Genomic DNA, 18,744 nt, shown 5'->3' with positions numbered 1-18,744 from the left:
TGTTCGGTGTCTCGTCTCCTGTGGCTGGGCTTGGGGAATGGACAGTGCCTGCCCTCGCCTGACCCCCGCAAGGCACGGAGGCAACCAGAGGGATTAAATGGTGCAAGCCACAGGGAGGGCTTTTTCTTTTCTTTTTTTTTTCTTAAAAAAAGCTGCTCAGAAGACAAAAGCCTCAAGGAGGGAGTGGGGAGAGAAGGGAAGTAGCAACCGGGAATGACTTTTAGCAAGGTGGCCCCCATCAGTTTGTGTAGCCAGAGGGCCTGGGGAGGGGGTCCTTAAAAATCCACCCAGCGCCTCAATGCTGGGGGTGCCTGGGGATGTAGATGTTTCAGAGGAAGGTGAAACAAATGCTTAATTAAAATGGCTCTGGTGGTCTGGCCTGACTGACCTCTCGCTTTCCCAGGATGGGGGGGAGAAAAATGACTGATGTGGATCATGCGTGCCAAGATCCCGCAGTCTTTGCTCAGGTAGAGCTCCCACCGAAGTCAGCGCACGACTCCCCTGTTGACACCAGAAATCCCCCTACAAATCCCGAGGAGGAAGGAGAGCGTTTTCTCGGAGAACAATTTGCCGTCCGATTTCTGCCGGCAGAAAGAAAGGATCTTGCCCCGCCACCAGGTTTCAAATCTGTATAGCCACGATTCATAATTTCTCCGCGGAGCTGTGAGCGGCAGTGTCAGGGTTAAGCGAGACCATCTGCATGATCGTGTTTTACCGAAAACAAATGCATGTCATGAAAAGTTCTTTTTTCCCCGTGGCTCCAATCCAGGCTGTTGACTTGTTGTTTGGCAAAAGGGGGCAGTATCAAACAATGCCACAAAGAAATCTGCTCCTTGCAGCTCCGAGTCGGAGTTTGTGTCAGGCATTAGCGAGCATGTGCCCGGGCACTGGAGATGATCCGATAGCCCTGGCTGCTGATTTCAGTGACTGCTTACCTGAGTAGGTGTTGCATGATCAAGGCCCCCATTGTTTTACTCCAGACTTGCAGCCATTTGCAACATGCCTAAGTTGGGTTTTTTCTCCCCCCAATTACATCTTTTGGAGTCGAAATAATACCATCTGGTTTCAAAGCCACTTTTTTTTTCCTATTAAGAAGGCTGAAATGATAAGGTTCTATGCTTTTGCTATGAAGTTTGCGGCAAAACTCTCATTGATTTCACTGACGGCATGATCAAACTTTTCAGCACGCCTTTTCATACCAGAAAGAGAAATGGGCATTTTGTTCTCTGTCCTTAGCTTGTTTTGAGAACTCATCTGGCTCTAGCCTAGGGGAATATATCGATCAGGCATATAGATTTGTTTTTTCTTTTTTTAAACACATGCAACCTTTAACCTTTCCTGTACCTACGCGGTTGGCATCTTTGTATTCTGCATAACTTTTGGTATAAAACTGACGTGTTTTAATATAGAAAAATCAGGTGACAAATAAATGCATTTCATTAGAAACAAGGATTGCTGACGGGGGGAAGCCAAATCAAAACTTGCTTGTCACCTTTCTTTCCTATGTTTTAATTTTCCGTTGGTCTCATTTTGCGCAAAGAAAATTGCTGGAGCTAGTTGTACTTTGATTTATAGCCAGTTTCACTTATGGGTTTTTACAGCTGTAATGTTTAAGTTTCAAATATTGCAGAAGGAAGAATGTTTGTTTGCTTAAAGGCTGTTTTTAGAAACCACTCCACAACTTTTACGGGTTTAACTCAGAAAAGATTTAAAAATAAATAAATACGGGGCAAATTGAAATAGATAGTAGGAATCATAGTAGTAATTGTTTTTTGTTGTTGTTGATATTTATGAGTTGCTTTAAGTAACGGTGGCTCAGATCACGGTTGGAATTGCTGGACAGACCCCGGAGAAATTCACTGTGGTTGTTTGTGCAGAGGATCCTGTTGCACCTCGTCCACCAACTCTAGCTGGGGCCTCAAAACAGGATGGAAACGATGCAGAGGCCTTATGCTGATCCTCTGCACATGGCCGAGCTTGGAATATTCTAATGCACATTATCCTGATTTATGCAAAGGGATTGCTTTGAGGCACTATGGCACTGCTCAGCTAGCCCCACTGTAATGCTAATTGTTGCTGTGAAGAGTGTGCTGTAAAAAGACTTCAGTTGGAATTTGGAACAAAATACCCGTTCCTTTTTCTATTACTGTTTTTTTTCTTTTTTTGTGAGCTCCCCTGCTTAGGAAAGAGAAATTGCACTCTTCTAGCAAGGTGTGCCGCATGGGCCTGGAAATGCATTGTAATTCAGTGTCCTTCTTCCTTTCTCCTGGACAGCTGCATGTTCTGGGAGATGCAAGGGTGCATTTAATCTTGAGGCCCTTCATCAAAATTCCCATTAGTCTCAGCGGGAGTTATCTGAATAAGGACTACAAGGTTGCTGAAGCTTTTGGAGGCGGACAGTGCTTTCTGCCCTGCATAGGCTGTTCAGAGTGGAGCTTGCCTTCATCATTTTGTCCCCATTCCTGTCATTTGTGGAGGACGACAGTGCTGGTGGCTGTCCCCTGTTCCAGATTCAAGGCTTGTTCACCAAAGCCAGCAAAGCTCTTAAGCATGCTGGCAACTCTCAGCTGCTAAGAAACAGCTAGTGCTCTGCTGGATTGTGGCCTATATTAAATACTCTAAGAAGGGCATTTGCAGTTTTTAAGCTCCATAAAATGTATCCTGGCTTTCTGCAAACTTCTCACGACCGGCATAGGAGAACCGGTGTTGTTACAGAACGAACGGCTATGAACCAAGTTTTCCAAACTCAATAAATGCGGCATGTAATTATTCAAGAAGGATGTTACCTGGTTGCAGAAAGCAGCTTTTTTTCCAGGCATACGACTACTGGCCTGCTTTAAATTTAAGCCTGTGCTGGGCAAAGAAAACTGTCTTTCCTTTTTAGGGAACTTCAAACAGATCACAAGCAAACATGCTAATTGCTAGGCTTAATCTCCCAATCAATCATGAGCACACTGAGAGTTCATCAGAAGTCTGGGTGACTTCTGATTGTTTGTCATTCAGCTGTAGGTTGTGGAAGAAGTGCAGGATTGTGTCCTTGCATGGGCTGCACCTCAGATCTGTGCGTGCTTAGTGCTCTCGACTTGTGTCAGTCGGGTGTCTGGCAGAATCGGTACCATGCAGGGTCAGGCCTTCATCAGATGCCACAGCTTCTGACCTTTGTGGGTGACCTGCCTCCTAGAGCTGACTAAATGCCTGTGTGTTTCCTGGCTTCAAAATAAAATGCACTCGGCCTGGTAGGTTATTTTAAGGAACCAAACAATTTGCAATGTGCTGGTTACAAAGCCTGGACTTTATCCACTGTGCAGCAACTTGTTAGTGCAGCGGTTCTCAACTTGTTTAGACGCCAGCCACCCCTCAGAAAATGTCAGGTCCTGGCTTTCACTCAGGTTTTGATCACAGAAAAACAGAGCAGTTCTTCTGTTGCAAAGCACTCGGTGTACAAACAGGGTAGAATAGTTTGTTTTTTTTAACAGTGTGGATTTCTCTTTGAAATCTCTGGATTTATCTTGTGAATCATGTTTGCAACATGCAACAGTGCTAACATTGTGTGGCACCCTTGAAAGGGAATGGAGGCACCCTAGGGCATCGCAGGCCCCTGGATGAGAATCACTCTTTTGGTCCATGTGGCTAGCTGAGATGTAGCAGCCCACAAATCAAAATCACAGGGCATATCTATATGTGTGCTTTAATGCGCATTAGCTGATTTTAATGCGCATTAAAGCATTGCAAAAAATGGTGTGCTTTCACTAATGTGCATTAAAATAAGGTTGGGTGGACAGTCACCTGTTAGACTGGTTAGACTGGACAGTCACCTCGCTGGGGTCACTTGACCCCAGTTGTCTTCCTGCCTAGAGCAAGGGGGCTGGACCCGACAATCTGCAAGGTCCCTTCCAAAGTCTGACTCCATGAATAAGGTAATGAGCCTTTTTCTGGTCCCTCACAATGGAGTACTAAATTTAATGCGCATTAGGAAAAGCGCATTAATGAACATGTAGAGGCGCCCATAGTCATGTGTTTTGTTATGTATAGTTATGTATACTCTGCTGAGCTCCAAGAGCTTGTCCCTACCTTCGGATCCATGAAATGAGCTCCAAAATTAGGTCTAGTGTGTAAGAGTCTAATCTTGTGAGATGCCAAGGGCCCGTCCTTGAGTAGTTAGTAGAGGCCATAAGGCCTTGTGCCTTTGGTAGGACATTCCTGGAGACCTGCATAATTGGACGGGGAGCAGAGAGGCTGCTTGCAGCCTTTGCTTGTGCGAGTAAAGACTGGAGGACTGAGCCTTTAAGAAGCCAGTCCACAAACAATTTGTCCTTTAAAGGTTTGTGACTTTCCTGCAGGTCTCTCCAAGACTCCTCACGCTGTAACTTTCAACAAGCGCTTGGTTTGAGCAAAAGCGGGTGCCTTTGGCAAAACATATTTGCCACCATTCAAAACAGGTGGATCTGGAGTCAATTTATTCAGTGTAATTTATTCCAGACTCCTTTTGGAATAATTTACACCCTAGAGCCTCCTAAGATGTGCATTGTGTAGCCAAGCTGTCTGTGTCTGGCTACATGAGGTTTTACACATCTTTTATAGCGAACACAGAGATTCAAATGCAAAAATCCGGTGCTGTGAGCTCATGGAAATGTGTGAAACTCCCTGGAGGAACAGTGGGTGCGTGAATCAGGGAATGAATTACACCCATCCACAGGCAGAGAGTATTTTAACTGTGATGGATATATGTTGCATGCTCTTCATTTTAATAGTAGCGTCTTGAATTCAAAGATAATTTGAAAGAACAATGGTAACATGAAAGAATTAAAGTTACTTATTTGGTTAAAACATAAAAAGTGTTCTGACCTGCAGGTCAGATAGCGGCTCTAAAAAAACGACTAGCGGTGACTGGGTAGAGCACAAGGAAGGGGGAGATACCAGCCTCCAGGTCTTTTTAGTGGTTAGTCAAGGGATAGAAACCAAACTGCTTAACTGCGCTGTTTGTGCATAATAAAAAGCATGGGATCAGCACTTCACCGGGTCTGAATCCATGCAGATGGGCTTTGTGCGTCTCTGGAGTCACACGGACATCAAAGAAGCGCTAGGAGAACGCTGGTCCTGTCTACATGGCTCCAATGCAAGGTCAGGACTAAAAGACTTAGAGGCTGCCCGCTAAGGCTGCCCTCTTGTCCAGGTATTTCCTGACCACATCCACGGTGTTTCTTCTTGCAGTTTCCGCTCAAGGTGGCTCATTTGTCCTGTAAAGTGGAAGGCTGGTTTAGGACAGATCAAGAAATGGTTAGGAAGCTCATTGTGGCTGGCCCGGCTAGAAGGTGGAAGACAGCAGAGGCCAGCCCAGGTCCTGAGAGTACTTTTGAGCTGGTCTGTAAAATGGAGGAGCAAATTGGGCTGGTCTCAAGAGTTTAATGGGATTAGAGCTTCTCCTGCTTGCCCTTTCTTTCTACCCTTTTGTAAACGATTAAAACCCCTTTCTGCCTGAACGTCGGGTGCGCTGCATGGGGAATTGGTGTGTGTTTGTAAGTCCACATAATATTCCACTCTGTGACCTTTCCAGAGCCCACGGTACATCTGAAGGGCATTAACACTAAAGAGCAAAGAGTGGGAGCCTCGACATTTGCCTGACATCTCACGTGCTTCTCCAGACTTAGGGCAGCTTCACTATCGCTTCATTAGGATTGCAATTCAAATAGCTAAAGTAAGAGGAATTCAGGTGTCCTGTACTCTGCACCGAGCCTAGAAATGTGGGCAACGCATGGGAGGAAGTCTTGGGGGAAAGCGGGTGTCCTGATATCCAGCACCATAGACTTAGCGGCTAGGCAGGGCTCCTATGTACCTCTGCAGTACAAATTAATCACGAGGGTGTCATGAAGGTGCTGGCAAGTTCCTGATGGAAAAAATAAATGGCTTCTTCCATGTAAGGCTGATGAGTGATTTACACAGCCAGGTGCATTGGCTCTCATGATACCCCTGTGTGGTAGATAAGCAGTAATATCTCCAGGCAGAGAAAGTAAGGGGCAGATTTGAAAGGTATTTAGGTGCTGACCATAGGCGGCAGAAGGCTGGGGTTTAGCCCCCACAAACTAATTTTGCAGCGAATGGCAACAGCAGCAGCACCATGGCACCGCTCGGCATGCAGCCAGGCCAGCACGCCATGCACGCTCAGCTCCGCACGGCTGAGGAAGAAGAGGATAACCATGCATGCGCTGCATCTAGAGTGGCCATCATAGAGGACAGTCCAGTTGTCCTCTGTCCTCTATTGATATGCAACCTGACGCCTTTATGTCCTCTATTTTTCTCTATTTTTCTCTTTAAGAGTAACCACTAAAAGGACCAATCCCCCCCCCCGCCGGCGCCTTTTCGTTAAGAGAAAAATAGAGGGCATAAAGGCGTTGGGTTTTGTATCAATAGAGGACAGAGTAGCAGAAAACTGGACTGTCCTCTATGATGCCCACCCTAGTTGCACCGCGCAGAGCACAATGGGTGTTGTAGTTCTCGTACTAATTCATGCACTTAGCCCTCCCAAATAATATTTTCTCCCTCCATCTATGGTGCCGACAGAGGCAGGTTGGTGCCTAGTGATATTTTTAAAGGCTGAAATATAATGGGAGTTTAATCGTAAGACAAATCTACCCATAAGAGAGTTGCTCAAGGGAACTCAGTAAGATCAGTAGCAGAGATGGGGGTAGGACCTGCATCTGACTCCCAGGTCCCAATTCAGGAAAGGCCTTAAACACAGGCTAAATTATAAGCATGCATTTAAGTGGCATCAATTCATTGCTTCTGTTAATCCCATTAAAAGACTATACATCTCTCTCCTTAAACAGTTTTGCTGGGTAACCTGAGTCTTACAGCCCTTTGCTCGCCTGAGTAAATTACTTGGCAGCAGAAGAAAAGACACTCACCTCTGTAAGGACGTGTAGCAAGGGCAGATCATTTTTGTTATGTAAATATATATATTTAATTAAAAGAAACGCAAGTGAGTAACATCTTATTAAATTTAACATTTTCCCCCTTAACCAACAGAAATTGTTCCTGGGAGAGTCATTTACCAGCTATCTGCTGTATTTGACTAGGACGGTATATCAGGAATATAAAACACGAGACTGCTAATGTGATGAGTGTTCCCTGTAATATGTCTTTGAAATATTAAAACAACGTATATTTGGAATGAGCTTTACTCACCTACTTGTCTTCGGTTGCCTTGTCAAGCTGGGCTTCACTGCTTTGCCTCGGAGACTTATGAATTCATTATACTGCTGGAATGTGAATACCACTTCGTTTCCTCTAAATTTCTTCTTCATATTTATTTATTGATTCTTCATTTGAACACAGTTTCACAGATAATGATAGTGCTACTGAGGATAGCTGGCATGAGTTAATTTTGAGAAGGCTGAAATTTTGATGCCACTCTTCCTTGCCAAGAAGCTCTATGTAAAGTTCAAGTGCTAAGGCATCCAAACGGCTAAATTAGTTGAAAAGCCAACTGGACAAGATTACTCCCAATGTTGTATTATTTCTGGTTCCACGAGTACAGTGAGCATCGAGGTTAACACATCTAAAATTGTTCGTGGTAAGCTCAATACCTCACATGGTGAATGTGTATAGGCTTCACCCTGTGGACTGATGGCAGTGCATGTGCGATGAAGGCCCTTGGGATTTTTCTGCTTGCATTACACTTTACTTTTGAATCCCATTTTGAGGTCTTTTTCCTCTTGTCATTCACAGAAAAGTCTGGAAAGGGTCATTATAACCATCTGATGCCCCATAAGACATTTAGGCCACAAAAGCTTCTATGAATTAGTTCTTGTTTGAACTAGGTATCTTTCTCAGAAAAAAAAATCTGCTCTTAATTTAAAAATTGCCCTTGTTAGGAGATTCACCATGGTCCTTGGCTAATTGCTCTCACTGTCAACAAAAATTGCAATTGTCTTCTGAGCAGTTTTAGTCATTGGCCCTTTTTGTATTTTGTTTGCTAAATTCAGGGGGCCACTTACTCTTACAGGTACGGTTAGACGGTAATCTAGTTACCCCGTATGCTTGTCATTGAGAAGCTCGAAAGAACGAACTTTTGGAGTCTCTCACATATTTTCCCAGTCTTTGACATTCATGTGGGTCTTCCATGAATGTCTCCAAGGATACCTTGCACAAGACCAAACCGGATGCTGTTGGTATAACCTGTGGGAGGTTGGCTGGACTGGAATAGCAAAGAGCTGCGGGTCAGGACTGAGGTGCATTTACAGAGGTGGAAGACGCGGCAAAGATTAGACTAGCATACCAAGCTGCAAGTCAAGAAGGAGGAGTAGGGCCCCCCAAGAACGGGACAGAAGGAAATGTTGCAGGTCTTGGTTGAGATGCAGAGGTACGCGAGTGAGGAAAAGCTAGAATAACAAGAACACCCCCAGAGAATCACGGGCCATTGCAAACTGGAACAGCAATGGTTGCCGAAAAGCAGAAACACACAGCGTGGGCTCAGCTCGTTGTAGAAACTTGTGAACAGTGGCTCAGACATAGCACCCCCCTCTACTCAGAAACTGGAAAGTGCTCGAGAAGGGGAAGATGACTTTTTAAACTGAAGTGGGACAGGAGAGTTTGGTGCTAGTGCCTAATAAGCAACTGTCAAGCTACCCTGGCAAACGCATGACCTGAATCGGCAAGCCCTGACTCCTGCAAGTAGTCCTTACCATGACGTTTTATTCATTTCAGTTAAGCTACCTGTGAACAGGATTATGCAGGATCAAGCTCCTTGTTGCAACACAACGCAGACGTTCTTGACGCGGCTTCAGAAAGTTATTAGTATAATGCCAGGCTGTTACTGGCCTTAACTGTGATAATTGTTATCTGAAAGAAGTCGAACCTTCCTCTAAGTAACACAATCTCTGTTTTTAGTTGGGAGAGATGTTATCATTTAATGAAAACTTTTTGTTTTCTGGCAGTATGGCCTGCTATCCATTTACAAAGCTCCCAAAGGGCTTGAGCAGCCATGAAAAGCTTCTGGACCAAATTTTACTCTCAATTACAAGGGTGCAAGCCCATTGCAGGCTTGAGAGCTGCACTAAGGCAACTGAGAGCACACGTTGGCTGGGAATGGGAATCCAAACGCTCGGCAGACGTGTTTGTTATGTGGTGGGTCACATTTATCTCCAAATTAGGTTTGGTAAGATGTAAGCTCTTAAAACCTTTAGATCAGGAGAAGTGTTTCTACATTTTAATTAAAATGCACTGGAAACAATTGTTTTTTTTTTTTAAATTAGGCATGGAAACACTTCTGATCTTAGGGTAAATTGTGTTGTGGATCACGGTAGAGTGTTTGGGGTGCTTATGGCTCTTAAAAATCAGTGGAAAAAGGTGTTTTCTTTAAAGAATTAGATAAACATCCTTCCCCCAAATGTTTCGGCATCAGGTGCAGAGACAAAATTGATTAGTAATAAAAGTAAAAGGATGAGGATTGCTGGTTTTCTTGCCGAGACTGATGGAATCAGGAAAAAAAATGAAGAGCTGGATTTTTTTCCTTGCATTGAGCAGCACTTTCATACATAAGCAGACCAGATAAGGGCTTTGTTACACCTTACACTGTAAGCCACACAAATATTAACCGGCTTAGTGTTGTTCAGCTTAGTGGAGCAGTTGCACCTTAAGGCAAAAAACTGTCTCTGACTGTCCTTCAGCTGCATGGCTGTGAATTGCCATTACAGACTTGGTGAGAAGGGACAAGTCCTCTAGGAGCTGTGCATGGCCCCAGGCGGAGGTGGTACCCCATAATGTTTCTTGTGTTTTTCTGTGATTAAAAACTCTTTAACCCCCCTAAATCTGAGCCCCTGTCAGTCTGGAGGGTAAAAGGTGGTTGAAGCATCCCCAGCAATCCCAGGGGATGGCAGGGCCTGATGTGACCGGGGGATGGGGTGCCTGTGGATGGGGGTAGGGATTGCTGGCCGTGGGGGTGGGACAACACGGGACGCATCGCGGTCACCGGGCGCTCCAGGGAAGGGGTGCTTAGTCTTCACAAAATGCCTGGGCAGCCGCCACCCTAACCAATTTGCTGCTTCCTCTGGGCAGAGCCAGGGGTGCAGCCCTGGAGCATCCTGGGAATACAGGAAGACTTCAATTTGGGTTGAATAGCTGTGGGGAGGGGCCACACCTTAGTAAGGTTAAGTGGATTAGAGATAATCTTGCCCTGAAGTGGCGTAATTTTGAGCAGCATAATGAATGCTTGAAACCACATAAGGGTGTTAACATGCAGCCAGTCCAGAGTTGAAGAGCATCTAAATTTACCGTGTAACAGGGCCCTGAACCATTGACCAGCTTAATTGGAGCTATGGCAGCTTCCATCATCTGAGGATCCAACCCAGTGATTTCAAGAAGACTTTGCAGCAATCCAAGATCTTATTTGTGAACCAGGGAGAGACCTTACCCTGCACCTAGTGAGATAGTAACACTTCCATTTACTGAAAATAAAACAGGGTCAGGCTACTTTAAAAAACATTTTTTAGTGTGCTCAGGACTTGCAGTTCCCACTTGAGGATATCTGCTTTGAAACCAGAGCAGCGAGCAAATCAGGATTGCTCTTTTGGCTCAGTTGCTTTTTAACCCTAATAGGCTCCTCTTTAAAATGCAATGGCGTAATGTAGATGGCCCGGATTTGTTTTGAATAGCAAAACTAGCATGTCTCTCAGTTACAATTCGTTGACAGACATGATTAGAAGGCAGCAGATCAGGAAAGAAATGCATGCTTATCACAGCCAGCCTTCCCAGATGAAAAAGCGGTTCGGTGGCATATTTGCAATTGAGGTATAACTGAAAGCACTTTTGGAAATGTACTTCATATGCCGCTTTGAAATGGTGTTTTCTATTACAAACCATTTCTGGAACAGATTATCATGATTGTAGGAAGCACTTCAAGGCAGATTGATGTAGGAAGATCTTTCCGGAAAACTTTGGCTTCTTTTATAAGGCAGAAAGCTGCAAATGTGCCTGCAATCTGTGTTGGTTCAACTACGACAGCATTTATTTGATACAAATGGGCTGCTATTAATTTCCAAAATGTAACAAAGCATTTTATATTGCTGCTTCCATTTTTTTGTCCTACAGAGTTTGAATAAAAGCCCTGTGTTCACGGGATTGGAGTTCGCCCTTCCCTTGCCCCCCCACCCCGTTTCCAAGCAGGGAATTTAAATATAGCCGCGTAATCCCAGACGGCACCCTATAGAGAGCTAGGCAGTGATCTAAAACGTTGGTGGCTAAACTTTGCCCAGCTGGATGTTTTCCCTATAATTTAGGAGCTGGAAGATTGTACCAAAAGGAAGCAGACTGTGGCCATTGCTGTTTCTGCATTCTCGGTCATCCAGGCAGCTGAATTCGTTGCAGTTTTGCCTCCTGTCGAGGCTTTTAAGAGTGTTTTCATCAAATCAGTCACCTGTAGGCTAAACCTCAGGCATCTCTGGCAAGTGAAATCTTGTGTATACTCACAAACATCAAAGCTACCGGGGAAAGCAACCTCTTCGGCTGGTATGAAACCAAGCAGTACCAGGGTATCAAAATGTGGTGGCGTGCAGGCAGGTAGTTCTCATTGTTAAAGGATGTTGGGATCAGATACAACTGCAGGGAAAGGGAGGGGAGTGCGAGAGGAAAGAGAACTAGCAACTTAACACCCGTCTCACCCTGCTGCATTTAGCAGCAGAGTTAAGAAAGCAAGAAGAAAATAAAGTCACGTTTAAATACCTGCGGTGTTGGTTCATAGATTCATAGATGCTAGGGTCGGAAGGGACCTCAACAGATCATCGAGTCCGACCCCCTGCATAGGCAGGGAAGAGTGCTGGGTCTAGATGACCCCAGCTAGATGCCTATCTAACCTCCTCTTGAAGACCCCCAGGGTAGGGGAGAGCACCACCTCCCTTGGGAGCCCGTTCCAGACCTTGGCCACTAACTGTGAAGAAGTTCTTCCTAATGTCCAATCTAAATCTGCTCTCTGCTAGCTTGTGGCCATTATTTCTTGTAACCCCTGGGGGCGCCTTGGTGAATAAAACCTCACCAATTCCCTTCTGTGCCCCTGTGCTGAACTTTAAACTAGGTTCATCCTAGTGCTTTTGCCAAACTGTAACACCTGGTTGCCATTGCATGGGGGCTGTACGGACACTAACCAGGGAAACCTAATGTCACTTATTTTACAGGGGGAAGTGGGTGGAACTGGGGAAGGGAGAAATTAAATGACTTGCCCCAGCCCCTGAGCCAGATCCAGCCTGCAGAGCCATGCCATCTGACCTGCAGGACATTTGGTGCACAGCATTAATTGCTGCTCCCCTGCTGCCAAATTACTGGACATATGGGACAGGTAACATGGCCCTGTGTATCAGATCTGTCTGGCACGTGGGATTGGGCTGGCACACGGCTGGACCTGGGTGGCAGGTGGCTTATTGTGGCAGCTGGCATCCGGGCCACCCTGCTGCCATTCATCTGGCCTGTGGCGCCCATAAGGTTGGGTGCCACTGCCCTAGGCCAATGCCTGTGCCAGGGTGACAGCAGAAGAGTGCTGACTCCAGTGCCAAATTAACATTTTCTCTTTCTCATATGCTTAGGAAGATCTGGCTGGTTCCTTTTTTGTGCAATGGGGCCTGGAGATACTCATTTCCCCCATGTTCCCCCCCATTAAAGTCAGGCAAGATACACTGGTGATGGGTATCTTTTCTGTGTGTAACAAAAACTAATACAAAATTAAATCATCCTAACATAGTGAAGGCGAATTCTCTTTTTGTCAGAAGTGTCAACTTGACGGCAAGGCGGATGGCAGAAGAGAGTTTAAAGAACAAGTTTGAATTTTATTTTATCAACTAAATGCATTTTTGTCTCCCTGATAACTTCCTCAGCACCTTTCACTTAAAAGGCTTCCAAAAGATGCTGTCAGCTAGTATATTCGGTACTGAAATGAAGTCCTCCCTAAGGTAGAACCGTGTAGATATTTAAAGGTGAACTGTGAAGGAAATTAAAAAAAAACAAACCACTCCGAACTGTTTGATCTCTCTCTTGCTGTTCATTTATGGTTCTAATAAATGGGGTAAGTGGGACACAGCATGCTTGCTTCTGAAAAGCTTCATTCTCCTTTTTTATTACAGTAGAAATACTAGTTCTCTGTGCCCCTGTCTGGTTGGAGAACAGAGCTCGGAGTCAATGCTGTCATGCAAAATGGGCACCCTCCATTAAGCGGCATGAAACTTAATGTAAACCTACTTGTGCGCTACAATTTAAGGACCCAGTTCCAGCTTGCCCGGCTTGGGCTGTGTCTCTGCTCTACACCTCAGTTGCCCGATGCTTGCCATGGTAAGGGCAGCCTGGCTTAAACAGAAGGGGTTTATTCAAATAAAGAAGTCTGTAGCTGCAGACACAGTCAACCAAGCTTCCCCATGGCTCGAGTTCTAGCTTTTGTTCCACGCGCTGTTGTGCGGACGCGTGATGGCTGATTGATGTGCTGTCGTGAGATCCGCGCTGCTTTGGAGGGGACTCCCCAAGAACCGCCTTGTCTGGACCTCCTGAAGCCAGCCCTGGCATGTCTACTCAAGGGGCAAGCCTCTGGCTCCTCTTTGCAGAGGCTAACCCTAACCCTGGCCCTGACTTCCCTGGTGCTCCATAGCACCCCCACCTCGGAGGGCTCCTCCTTTTTGGTCAGGTCCAGGGAAGGTGGGGTGTCGTCTTCTTCAAAGAGCGCTGACATCCCAAATAGCACAACACGCTGCTCCGCTTCCAAACAAATAGTCTGCTGTTCCCTCTGCCCGTGCTTGGACTACTCTGTCCTCTTTGGACTTTTCTTTCTCTCTGTCCACCGTGGGGTTTCTCTTGCTTTACTCCATCGTGCTCTCAGAGCCTTGCTTTTTGGGTCCAGTCAGCCATCCTTGCAACCAAATTGTTGCAAAATGACAGTCTTCATTTGGAGACAATGCTTGCTCAATGCCATTAAACATAATGGCATGGGAAACCAATCTGGGGCAGTCTCTGTGGATGGCTGCCAGGCCCAGGCTGCCGTCTGCCCCTTGGATGAGAAGAGCATAAAAGTGTCCTGCTTGTGAAACGATTTGCAGCAAAGCACACCCATGTTGACCCCCCAGATGTTCCCCATCCAAACGCCAGGCTACATCTCAGCCCACTTACGGCCTTTTTGGTCTCGCGCTGCAGGAAAACCTCTAGCAGCGTCCGTCAGTCTGTCTCTTCCACTCTTGAATCAAGAGCCGTCTCTGCAGCTGTGCGCCTTGGACCTCTCTCTTACCTCCCCACCTCATTCATTCTCTGTCATAAATCGAATCATTGTTTTAAAAGCCTGTTTTATCCCCTGCTTAAAGCCCTTAATTTCTTCCTGTAACTTTATTCTTTAACTCTCTCGAACCCTTTGGAATGCAGCTCTTATGGTAGACGCTATGAAAATAAAGCGGTATTATGCAGAAATATATTCAGCTCAGCTCATTTAAAAAAAAAAATTGAAAAAGGAATTTCAGATCCCTTTTTGAATCGATCTTCTACAAACAGGCATTTCTCCTCCCTGCTTTTTCTTGCCTTTTTTTCCCCACCATGGAAAATTACCAGGCAAGGAACAATTTTGTGCAGTAAATTAGCTCATGTTGTCAATGAGCATAAGTTAATCTACTTAATGTGTAGTATGCTTCTTGCATTTACACATAATTAAATCATATTTGTTCTTAGAGACCATTCATCCAACGTAAACTTGCTTTCCAAGTAAATATTCCTTTAATTAGCAGAACAAATAGATCAGGAAGCTTGGAGCTGATTACCGCGGCGTCCCTATCCCCAGCGCCTGCTCCAGCCTGCACCATAGAGAGGTGTGATCGCTGCAGCCAAGAAGCGTAGCAGCCCCTGCAGTTTGGTCATAAATAAATCCTGCTAATGCTTCTCATTCCTGTATCCTTCCCTGGAGGATTTCAAGTGGCTTCAGCAAACCAGGTGGGGACTTCTTAGTCCCATTTTATAGAAGGGTAAAGTAAAGCAGAGAGAGATGAAGGCCAGGGGATGATATCCTTAGGTGGTGTAAGTAGGCATAAGTACACTGACACGTACACTGTGGGGCAGAGGTGTCAAAGATACGGGGGCATCATCCAGCCCCTGGTGCTGGCTCTGCACTGGGCCAGTCTGGGACCTACCCCGCATGCCAGATCCAGTCCCTGTTCCTGGTTGTCTGGGACTGTGTTGCATATAGCACTTACTCTGGTCAGTCTGGGACATGAACTGCATGTGGTGCCTGCTCTGGATGCTCTGGACACCATGTGCTGCATGGTCCCAGAGCGGGCGCTGGGTCTGGCATGCAGGGGACAGATAGTCCCTGTGGGCCAGATGAGATTAACCGCTGTGCTTTAGGGAATAGGAACTCTTCCCCCATTGAACCTGGCAGAGCCGTGCCTATTCCAATCACACACCACCTAGTTATGTACAGTTATGTACACCTAGTTATGTACAGTGTACACACCACCTAGTTATGTGCAGACCCTACAGTGAGAGACTGCAGGACCTGAACCTATTCAGCCTCCACAAGAGAAGGCTGAGGGGGGACCTGGTGACCATCTATAAACTCACTAGGGGGAACCAGAAGGGTTTGGGGGAGACGCTGTTTCCCCTAGCCCCCGCTGGCATAACAAGGAGTAATGGGCACAAGTTGATGGAGAGGAGGTACAGATTGGACATCCAAAAAAACTACTTCACAGTTAGGGCGGCTAGGAGCTGGAACCAACTTCCAAGGGAGGTGGTGCTGGCCCCTACCCTGGGGGTCTTTAAGAAGAGGCTGGATGCCTACCTGGCTGGACTCAAATGAGTCCCGTTTTTGTTTTTAGGGTTTTTTGTTGTTCTCCCGCCCTGGCGGGGGGTCGGGCTAGAAGATCTATTAGGTCCCTTCCGACCCTAAAACTATGAAACTATGTACTTTCAGAAGGGCTGTTGGGTGTTGCCTTAGCCTTTGGCAATGCAATTTAGGACACCAGGACTCTGACTTTCAGAGATCCTGAAAGCCCGTGACTCCAGCTGAATTGTTGAGAGCTGCGGGTGCTCAGCATCTTGGAGAAGAGGGCCTGGGGGTTACAGTGAACAATAAGATGAGTCAGCAGTGTGCCCTTGTTGCTAAAGCTAATGGCATACTGGGCTGCATTAGTAGGAGCATTGCCAGCAGATCAAAGAAAGTAATTATTTCCCTATTTTCAGCACTGGTGAGGCCACATCTGGAGTCCTGTGTCCAGTTTTGGGCCCCCCACTACAGAAGGGATGTGGACAAGTTGCAAAGAGTCCAGCAGAGAGCAATGAAAATGGTTCGGGGGCTGGGGAACATGACTCATGAGGACAGGATGAGGGATCTGGGCTAATTTAGTCTTCAGAAGAGAAGAGATTTGATAACAGCTTTCAACTCCCTGCAGGCGGGTTGCAAAGAGGATGGAGCTGGATTGTTCTCAGTGGGGGCAAATGACAGAACAAGGAGCAATGGGCTCAAGTTGCAGCAAGGGAAGTTTATGTTGGGTATTAGGACAGACTTTCTCACGAGGAGGGTAGTAAAACACTGGAACAGGTTACCCAGAGAGGTGGTGGCATCTCCATCCTTGCAGGTTTTAAGGGCCCGGCTCGACAAAGCCCTGGCTGGGATGATGTAGTTGGGGCTGGTCCTGCTTTGAGCAGGGGGCTGGACTGGACGTGACCTCCTGAGGTCCCTTCCAATCCTCGTTGTCTATGATTCAATGAATCTCAGGTTGGGCACCTAACTTCCATATCCGGCTGTGGATTTCTAGTCCCGTGGGACTGGTCCAGGATGCAGGAAGCCAGTGCCAGAGCTGAGAGTAGCACCCAGGTGTTGGGTGACTAGTCTGAGAAATGAGCCACATCCTGCTTTGGACTAGAAAAGCCGAGACTCATGAGGAGGGAAACAGCTCCATGGTCCTGAGTTCAGGAGCTACTGCTGGGGTTTGTCGTCACCGTGCATTTAACTGTGCTTAGCCTGTTCACAAGCATGGCCCCTCAGCAAAGCTGTGCTTGTGCTCGTATTAGTGGGTTGGCTTTGTTCGTGCCCTCATCCACGTATCTTCACATGCACACTTGTGTCTTTCCTTATGGCATATCCCCTGATTCTTTGTTGAGATACTTTAGGATTCCTCCCCGGCAGTGATGGGAGGACTTGTCTGCTCTTTGGGGGAGTTGGGTGGAGTATATTGGAAGACTGTCAGCACCTACATCCTCCCAGTACATGGTTTCCAATGGCTCAGAAAACTCCCTTCCCTCATAGGGTAAGCCAGCCTGAGCTCAAGACACACCAGGTCCTGGGTGAGAGGCTTTTCTGATGGTGTGGGGGATATAGGGTTAAAATCTGGATTAGAGCCCAAGTTAACTGGCCAGTGCAGACGTGGCCCAAAGGACAGCCAGAATTCGGTATTCAGTGCAGTTTTAAGGCATGTTTGGTTTAAGCATAACCCCTCAAAATGTAGGTAACGAGCCCACAACAGTCTTAATGGGGAGGAGAGCCACTATGCCCGGAAGTGCAGTGTTTCAGGTCTGCCACCCTCCAATCCTGCCTTAACTATTTTTCAGTAGCATGGTATGGATATTCAGCATGTCTGATGTACATGGGAGTGGAACAGCACTGCAGGATGCTGGAGGGTACCATTGTTAACACACAAGAGCTTTTTGCATCCTCTTGGTCCTCCATGGAGGCCATCCACACTCAAACACGACATGACTTACTAATTATCCTCTCTTCTCAGAGCTCCTGTTTCTTTTCCTATTGGAACGATTTGGTCCTTTGAGCCCAGCCAGGTGACAGGCTGCAAGGGAGCAAAGAGCTTGCTTAAGCCATTTTACTTTCCGTACAATTATGAAGTTGTTTCGCTTCTCTAATGTGCCTGGTCTAGCTGCGTGAGCTTTAGGACTGCTCTGCAACGTATCTGAGGGCATAGGCATGCTGGTGATAGCTGCTCTGCAAAAGCTTCCAGTGTGGATGCTTTTATTCCTCACTAAGGCTAAGTCTGCTCTGGCCTTAATGGTGTGATCACAGCCTGGGTAGACACACCTGAGTTAGCTTTAACTTAGGTAATTCAGAGGCAAGTAGCAGTGTAGCTGTGGCAACATGGGTTTTAGTTGCCTGAGTAAGGACCCAGGGTCCCTGCTGGCTTGTGAAGGCCATGCTAAAACCTGCTGCCGTGTTTCAGTGTATTGGCACTGGTTCAGGGGTATGTACCTTTGCTGCAAACCTGGTCCTTAAATGAAGTGAGGACTGAGCCCAAGAGAGCCTCTGTGCAGTTTAGCTTAGTCCAGTTCAGAATGAGATGCAGTTAAACCCTTAAACATGGAATAAGGTGTCTGCTGGGGGGGTTAGAGCAGAAGGCTGCTGATCACAACTTAAATTATTTCCCCGTGTAAATCAGCCCCAGTTTAGGATCAGGGAGAATCCGGGAGTTTGAAGAGCTCCTTCCAGAGTTGGTTATAGGGTGAAGAGTGTAACCGTTCATCTATTTCTTATACCTCCTCACCTGAAAAACTGGGATGATAATGATTTTCGTCTGCCCTGTCTAAAATAAAAAACTTGCAGCAGGGAATTGTCCGTATAGCATGCGTGTACAGCATCTGGCGCTGTGGGACCCGATTTCACTTGAGGCCTCTAGATGATAATGCAAGAACAAATAGGCACGGAAAGCCATCTATGATGAAAGTGCCTTGTGTTTTAAATGCTTCAGATCACCATCGCCGTAGATCTTTGAAGGATTTAATGAAAATTGTTTCAGCAGG

The 18,744-nt window shown here is 46.3% G+C and overlaps 1 long non-coding RNA gene across 1 annotated transcript in view; it reads left to right on the top strand.

Moving 5' to 3' along the window:
- LOC102386878 overlaps nt 1-18,744 on the top strand; it is a 136,958-nt gene that overhangs the window by 1,255 nt on the left and 116,959 nt on the right. The gene's annotated exons all lie outside the window — the stretch shown is intronic.

Source organism: Alligator sinensis, unplaced genomic scaffold (assembly GCF_000455745.1).
Source record: "Alligator sinensis unplaced genomic scaffold, ASM45574v1 scaffold916_1, whole genome shotgun sequence".
Lineage (NCBI taxonomy): Eukaryota > Metazoa > Chordata > Crocodylia > Alligatoridae > Alligator > Alligator sinensis.
This window is presented reverse-complemented; position numbering and strand designations above follow the sequence as displayed.